An 8,984-nucleotide genomic window follows, 5' to 3' on the forward strand; every position below is an offset into this window, starting at 1 on the left:
CAGTCTCTCACCTTGTGTGTTCTCTATTAGGGTTTTGTGAGTGTGTGTGTGTGCTTGCAAGAGCTCAAGCTCTCTTCCCCCCTGTATCTTTTCACCTTTAATATCATTACTTCGATTCATCCTAAGACAGTCTCAGGGACCATACCCACCTCCTCCTCCCCTTCAACCTCTTAGGCTCCACATTGGATGTCCCTCCACATTGTTTCCACCTACCAATTAAATTTCTCCACAGAGGAAGTTTAACTATTGTCCCCTCCTAATGTATTGAAAGGTCAAGTACATCAATGGACTCGAATTACTTTGGGATTTCCTACCCCCAAGTTCTTTGTGCAGAGGTTTGTCTCCTTCCCTTTCTCCTCTTTCCTCTTGTTCTCAATATTCATCTCCCTATCCCCAACTTTACTTCCCCTACTCGACTCACCTTCCTTCTTCGCCTCATTGCCCACTTCCACATGTTTCACTACTCTACAATTTTTTGCAATATGCCTGAATCCGCCACATTTAAAATAGGCCCTAGAAAGACACCAAACTTGAGTTTTAGTTCCATCTTCCCTAGCTCACCCAACTCCATTTCCAAGGTTTTAGGAGTCTCTACCAAATTATTCCATGTAATACATGCATTGGAGACCACTATCTTCTTCCCTTGGGATATATAAAACAAGATCTAGCACGCTAGCCAGTTCCAAGCGCCGGCCTTAACGCCATGGTAGAATGCCCAAAATCTCCACCCATAATGGGCAAGCCTCTTGTAGGCTCTTATTCACATCAAAAAGTGGATCAAAAGGAAATGCATGAACCAACTTCTATCCTGAGAAAAATGGAGCTCTCACGAATAGATGAGCCACAATTTTCCTTTTCGTGAACAAGATATTAAAAAAATCTTTACCAAGATAAAGATATGTGAAACCACATTTTCATGGAAAATATCATCTTGCAACCATTTTCCTAAATCCGCCTTACTTGTCGATCTCTCTGAGGACAAAAAAGAATGGCACTACACATTGAGAATAAACGAATTTGCCTCCTCACCAGCTTAGAGGAGATTCTTGCACATACCTTTCTTTGATCAAAAGTCCTTCTCTGAGTTTGAGCATTCAATCTTGCTAAAATCCAATCTGGATGCAGGCTGCAGCTTTTTCTCTTCCCTCTCCCCTCCTTCAGCCTCGCGATTTCACTTCATGTCCTCGTCAGGTTCCCAATCCCCCTAGTCTCCATTACCTACTTCAACACCTTGATCCCAATCACTATCCATCTCTCACGCGTTAATGCCTTGCCCACCTGCATCCATGTGCGAGTGATATGGCGACCACCCACCAATGCACTGACACATGAAAAAGCCACGTGTTGAATTTACTATTTATTCGATACTCTCTTACATGGGATGGTTTCTAAACTACAAATTTAGTCCTACCCATTTGTTCACTATGTTTCCCACTCTTGTAATTAAACAATAGATGGTGTATTCACAATCCTAAGGTTACGTCTTTAGGCTTTGTGAATGATCAAGTAAAAGGTAAGAGGAAGGTAAGGATTGACTACAATAGATCATGTCACTATAAAGGGATGTGGGGTGGGGCTCGTGCTGCATGGGTGTGTGCATATACCACTATAAAAAAAGGTTAGAGAAAGGTAGAATGTGGAAGGTTAAGGATGAAGGGTGAAGCCTGAGACTATCAAACCAGCTATTTGGTGAAAGAACTATTGAACCAGCTATTTGGTGAAAGATTGTCCATATTAAAGCTATCAAACCAACTCATTAGACACATTACAGTTAAAATCGTATGAAGGACTATCAAACCAACTATTTGGTGAAAGATTGCCCATATTAAAGCTATCAAACTAGCTCACTAGAATTAAAGGACTATCAAACCAACTATTTGGTGAAAGAATTTCCATATTAAAGCTATCAAACCAACTCATTAGAATTAATATAACCACACAATACCCTATGTGCTGCTTGGTCTCGTTAAAAACAACAAGAGATGTCATTCTTATTAGGAATCTCAACTAGAAAATCACAATCCATCCTTTAACCCCTACACATCTTGTTGAAACAAAATTTACCATGCTAATAATAACCACATGCTCAAGATCCCTAAATAGAGGAAGTTGGCACCATAAAAATTATCAGGGGGAGATGAGAAGACATAGGGAGAGCCTAAATAGTGCCCAACAACAAACCCAACTAGGGAGATGAGAAGACATATGGAGAGCCTAACTAGTGCCTAACAACAAGCCCAAGCATAGGGATAGGGATGGAAGAAGATGGAAATCTAGAAAAACCTCCAAGGTTTGCAAAATATAGGTAGCCTTTGATTAATAGGATCCATAGCATGTCAAATTAAACATGTCAAAGGTAGACTTCTAAGCTTCTAAGTTCCAAGGTTGAAACTTAGACAACTCAAACTATAAAGGCTTCAACTAGATATCCAAGTTGCATAACCCAAATGGAGCCAGCTAGATTTGTATACTTGAGATACCACACTATTAGCTTGGACAACTCAAACTATAGAGGCTTCAACTAGATGTCCAAGTTGCATAACCTAAATGGAGCTAGCTAGATTTGTATACTTGAGATACCACACTATTATCTTGGACAACTCAAACTATAGAGGCTTCGACTAGATGTCCAAGTTGCATAACCCAAATGGAGCTAGCTAGATATGTATACTTGAGATACTACACTATTAGCTTGGTCCAATGGTAGATGGGTGAAAGCACGTATAGGTGGCCTGGAAAGGAATGTAAAGGACATCAGTTTTTGGTGCTTAAAAGTAGGCTTTGAAAAGTACTAAAAAGTCTAAATTTTACAAATTCAAGCTTCTGGTCATGCTAGTAATTGCATGGCGATTCGGCAAAGGTTAGTTGCCACACAGATGAATGCAACTTATTGAAAATAGACCTAGTGTGGCCTTGCTCTCTCACTCTCTGTCAATTAGACTGACACACTTGAATGCAAATTATTGAAAGTAGATCTGTCTCTCTCTCTTTCTTTCTGTGAGCGAGCTATGCTATAGGTTTCTCTCTCTCTCTCTCTCTCTCTCTCTCTCTCTCTCTCTCTCTCTCTCTTTTCTGTGTGAGCGAGCTATGCTATAGGTCTAGACTCTTCCCACATGAATGAAGGTCTCTCTTCCTACAATCTCTAGAGATTTTCATCTCTTGCTATAGGTCTCTCTTTCCACATGAATGAAGGTCTCTCTTCCTACAGTCTCTAGAGCTTTTCATCTCTCATTTTATAGATCTTCTCAACAAGTCATTTGGAACATTTGATTATAAGTATATGATTCAACAGTAATTTATCATTGAGAAGCATCATCATGTAGTTATGAAACTCTATACTTGCTTATGCTGAGAAGTAGCATACGCACCACACAACATGTCTTGAAAAGCACTTCATCTCACTGCTAGAAAGTACTAAAAAATGGTCTTCATGTTGTAGGAAAAGTACTGCTGAAAAGTACAACACTACTGAGAGTAATGCAACACTACAGGAATTCCTTGAAAGTACTATAAAAATGGTGCAAATTGAATAAATGGCTAGCAACTTAATTCAATGGTACTTTATCATTGCTAGAAGCATCATCGTACAAGTATAAACTATATACTTGCTTACTCTCAGAAGTAGCGTAATCACCACACGACAGTTCTTCAGCACTACTGAAAAGTACTTTGAAAAGTACTTCATCACTACTACAAAGTACTAAAAAATGGTCTTCATGTTGTAAAGAAAAGTAATGTTGAAAAGTACAACACTACTGATGAAGAGTACTGCCTACGAATTCCTTGAAAGTACTATAACAATGGTGCAAATTGAAGAAATGGCTAGCAGCTCAATTTAATAGTGCTTTATCATTGCTAGAAGCATCATCATGCAGGTATGAAACTTTATACTTGCTTACTCTGCGAAGTAAGCATCATCATGCAGGTATGAAACTTTATACTTGCTTACTCTGCGAAGTAGCATAATCACCATACGATAGTTCTTCAGCACTACTGAAAAGCACTTCCACACTACTACTAAAAAGTACTAAAAAATGGTCTTCATGTTGTAGAAAAAGTACTGCTGAAAAGTACAACACTATTGAAGAGTACTGCAACATTACTAAATTCCTTGAAAGTACAACACTATTGAAGAGTACTGCAACATTACTAAATTCCTTGAAAGTACAACAAAAATAGTTCTTCAGCACTACTGAAAAGCACTTCATCACTACTACTAAAAAGTACTAAAAAATGGTCTTCATGTTGTAGAAAAAGTACTGTTGAAAAGTACAACACTATTGAAGAGTACTGCAACATTACTAAATTCCTTGAAAGTACAACAAAAATGGTTCAAATTGAAGAAATTGCTAGCAGCTCAATTCAATAGTACTTTGTCATTGCTAGAAACATCATCATGCAGGTGTAAAACTCTATACTTGCTTACTCTAAGGAGTAGCCTAATCACCACATGACAGTTCTTTAACACTAACTGAAAAGCACTTCATCACTGTTAGAAAGTACTAAAAAAGGCCTTCATATTGCAGGAAAAGTACTACTGAAAAGTACAACATTACTGAAGAGTACTGCAACACTACTAGAGTCCTTGAAAGTACTACAACAATGGTGCAAATTGAAGAAATGGCCAGCAGCTCAATTCAATAGTGCTTTATCATTGCTAGAAGCATCATCATGTAGGTATAAGACCTTATACTTGCTTACTTTGAGAAGTATCATAATCACCACCACACGATAGTTCTTCACAGGACTATTGAAAAGCACTTCATCATCAAAGTACTTAAAAATGGTCTTCATGTTGTAGGAAAAGTACTACTGAAGAGTACAACACTACTGAAGAGTACTACAACACTACCAAATTCCTTGAAAGCACTACAACAATGGTGCAAATTGAAGAAATGGCTAGAAAATTAATTTAATAGTACTTTATCATTGCTAGAAGCATCATCATGGAGGTATGAAACTTTATACTTGCTTACTTTGAGGAGTAGCATAATCACCATACAACAGTTCTTCAAAGCACTACTGAAAAGCACTTCATCACTGCTAGAAAGTACTAAAAATGATCTTCATGTTGTAAAAAAAGTACTATTGAAAAGTACAAGACTACTAAAGAGTAATGCAACACTACTAAAGTCCTTGAAAGTACTACAACAATGGTGCAAATTGAAGAAATGGCTAGCAGATCAATTCAATAGTACTTTACAATTGCTAGAAGTATCATCATGCACGTGTATGAAACTTTATACTTGCTTCCTCCCTCTGAGAAGTAGCATAATCACCACATGATAGCTCTTCAGCACTAACTGAAAAGCACTTTATCACTGCTAGAAAGTACTAAAAAATGGCCTTGATGTTGTAGAAAAAGTATTGCTGAAAAGTACAACACTATTGAAGAGTACTACAACACTACTGAAGTCCTTGAAAGTACTACAACAATGGTGCAAATTGAAGAAATGTCTATCAGCTCAATTCGATAGTGCTTTATCATTGCTAGAAGCATCATCATGCAGGTATGATGATGCTTCTAGCAATGATGCTTTATCATTGCTAGAAGCATCATCATGCAGGTATGAAACTTTATACTTGCTTACTCTAAGAAGTAGCATAATCACCACACGATAGTTCTTCAGCACTATTGAAAAGCACTTCATCACTTCTAGAAAGTACTAAAAATGGTCTTCATGTTGTAGGAAAAGTATTGTTGAAAAGTATAACACTATTGAAGAGTACTCAACACTACTGAAGTCCTTGAAAGTACTACAACAATGGTACAAATTGAAGAAATGGCTAGCAGCTCAATTCAATAGTGCTTTATCATTGCTAGAAGCATCATCATGCAAATATGAAACTTTATACTTGCTTACTCTAAGAAGTAGCATAATCACCACACGACAATTCTTCAGTACTATTGAAAAGCACTTCATCACTTCTATGAAGTACTAAAAATGGTCTTCATGTTGCAAGAAAAGTACTACTAAAAAGTACAACATTACTGAAAAGTAGAGCACTATTGAGGTCCTTGAAAGTACTACAACAATGGTGCAAATTAAAGAAATGGCTAGCATCTCAATATCCTTGAATATAGAAGTTGAAATTAAAGCTAATATGAAGAATACGAGATCACTAAGAGAATACTGGGCTCTTCAAAAGCAAAAGCAACGAGCAAGAATGATGAACGTTGTGACTCAAAGCAATACTATGGTGGTAGATGAACGAAAGAAACGGAAGATATGCCAATCTATTGTACAACACTTTGATAAATTAACAATGGGGATGGATGCAAGCACTAGAAAGGAAATATTTCAGCAACTTCTTCAACATCCTTGTTTCAAGAGTATGCAGTCTAGCCAAAAATCAAAGAAATTGGAATCGGCTATTCTAAGAAACATCTGCAATACTTTAAATCATGTTAAGGTACCAAGATCTTGAGATGAGCTTTTCATGAAGAAGTTAGCTCTCTTAATGTTGGTGAATGGTGAAACTAGGGAGAAAATTACTGACATGAGCATTCCACAAGCTGCCAAGCTTATGGGGATCCATAAAAGAAATTTATATTTAGCCAAGCATCAGTTAATCGTGGCAAAGAAATCTGATGGATCATTGCCTATATCCACATGTCATAGACATGATGGGTGGAAAACCCACATCATTAAAGATGTTAAAGACATAGCATTTCAATTTTGGATGGATGAGACAAGGGTGTCCCCCCCAAAAAAAAAGATGTTTGTAGTAAAAGACTAGCTAGATGTTTATATGTGAAACATCCAGACCATCTTCTATAGGAGCCTCAGGTGAGTCATGGGTAATTTAAAAGCTTATTTAAATTAGTCTAGATATTGGTTGGTATATCTAACATATTATAACTTAATTCTAGGTTAAACTTTATTTAAGGTTCAAGGGAAAGTATCCAGATATTCAAATTTCACAACATTCTTTCGAGTCTTTGAAACCCTTCTTTGTCTGGAAACTAAGGGATTGCTACACCTGTTGGGCTGTATTATGCATGTACATATGATTTTTTTGAATGAGGCAGTAAATCATATACAAACTTAGAAATTTTCAATCCATGGGCTTTTTTGCACTTGCAACTGCACTGTATGCCTTCAATCTGATGGAAATGCCAACAATGGATGCCTTGCATCAAAAAATACAAGTAAGAGTATCGGGACTCTATACTGTGCCCAACGCCTCTAGGAAGTAGCTTCCATAGGTACAAATGCATAATGGGAACATGTGATGTATGTGGTGTAAGGAAAATGCAGATCTGTCTAAGAGAAATTGATGAGCAGAGTATGCAGGTATCTGTTTAGGTCTTTGAAAATATAGTGGGTATTGTTGGATTGAAAAATGAAGGCAAGAAGAGCACTATCAAAGACATTGTCCAGAAGAAAATGATACCTGTAGATCTTTTGGAGGTGCACCAAGACCACTTGAGAAAGTTCATTATTCATAATTTCATATTCAAGTGGCAAGCCTAGTAGTTCAAGGATTGCATCTCTTAGTTCCCAGATGATGTAGTTGTCTTTGTAGTAGACTTCATGGAGAACTACTCCTTCAAGGAGCAGAATGAAATTCAATCGTTGCATTAGTTCACTAAGTAGGTCACTATTTTTGTGCAGATTACATATTTTTGCATCACATCAGGTGCAATAAAGAAGACCATGCATTTCTTTATCTCAGATGATAAAAAACATGACACATTATTTGTGCAGCATTATTTCCTCTTACATGCTCAGTGGTTGGAAGATCAAGGGCTGACATTTAAGAAACATTGGGTGTGGTCAGATGGTGCAGCTTCGCGGTTTAAAAGCAAAGCGACCGTTTTACTTTGTTGGTAGATATTGGCATCTCATGGGTATGGAGATGACTTGGAATTTCTTTTTTTTTTTTCGGGACATGGGAAGGGGGAACATGATGGGGCTGGGGCAATTATTAAAAGGGCTCTAATTCACGAGAGCAGTTGAAGACAAACAGCATGCCCTTGACTTGTGCAACTGAAGCTGTTGCTTTTCTAAGGATGCATCTTAGCAGTGGAGCAACTGCTATTTGTGACAAACAGAAGAGAAAAGTGAGTAGGGTCTTTTGGGAAGTAAAGCAAGGTGATGGTGTTACTAACTTCATAGCATCACTGAATGTTTGCTCACATTCAAGTGACAATCTTGTTGGCAGATTTACAAGCCATTGAAAAGCAAAGTAGATGGTATGGGTGTCGGCATGGCAGCATGCAGACACCAGTAAAAACAACCTCCTGTATGATAGGAATGTTGCACGCAACACATTCATCTAGGTTAATAGTGCTACCGACAGAACCCGACTACACAGGAGGTTTGATAGGGAGGACCTGGGTTCTCGTATCCTTCAACAGATGAATGATGGTCTCCACAAACCTAAGTTGGGCTATTTCTACTTCTACATCCCTTGATAGGGTGTCTTAATCAACCTGACAATATAAACATTTGTTAATACATTGGTTAGGTACCACTTTTCAGTGTTAGGCACCACTTTTCAGTGCTCAGGCACTACTTGTCAGTGGTTGTGTGCACAATTGTGCAATACTTTTCAGTGGTGGTTGGGCACTACTTGTCAATGGTTGTGCACTACTTTTTAGTGGTTGGAAACCACTTTTCAGTGGTGTAATACCACTACTTCAATTAGTGCTGTGGCACCACTTTCTAGTGGTGTAATTTACCACTAATACACACCACTTTTCAAATGTGAAATACCATAAAAAAAGTGGTGGCGAAAAAGCACTAAAAAGTGATCTAAGCTCAATGTACATTACTTTTAATTGCTACCAAGATAGTATAAAAAATTACATACTTGCAATTCAGCTACCTTGTTTCCTAGCACTTCATGATTTGTAACTTTATCATTAAATTGCATGTCTCTCAGTGCCTCCTTTCTGACTAATATGATGGCCTCGAGCTCAACAATCTCGTCCTTGTTTGGAACCAACCCAGCCTTATGTAGCTGCAACTCCTCCA

General features: G+C 37.8%; 1 pseudogene; it reads left to right on the forward strand.

The window, feature by feature from the left end:
• Positions 1–6,105: 6,105 nt before the first annotated feature.
• Positions 6,106–8,238, forward strand: LOC147616696 (uncharacterized; annotated as a pseudogene).
• Positions 8,239–8,984: the final 746 nt, after the last annotated feature.

The sequence above is a fragment of the Cibotium barometz genome, chromosome 38 (genome assembly GCF_041138505.1).
Source record: "Cibotium barometz isolate CiBa-2024 chromosome 38, ASM4113850v1, whole genome shotgun sequence".
Lineage (NCBI taxonomy): Eukaryota > Viridiplantae > Streptophyta > Polypodiopsida > Cyatheales > Cibotiaceae > Cibotium > Cibotium barometz.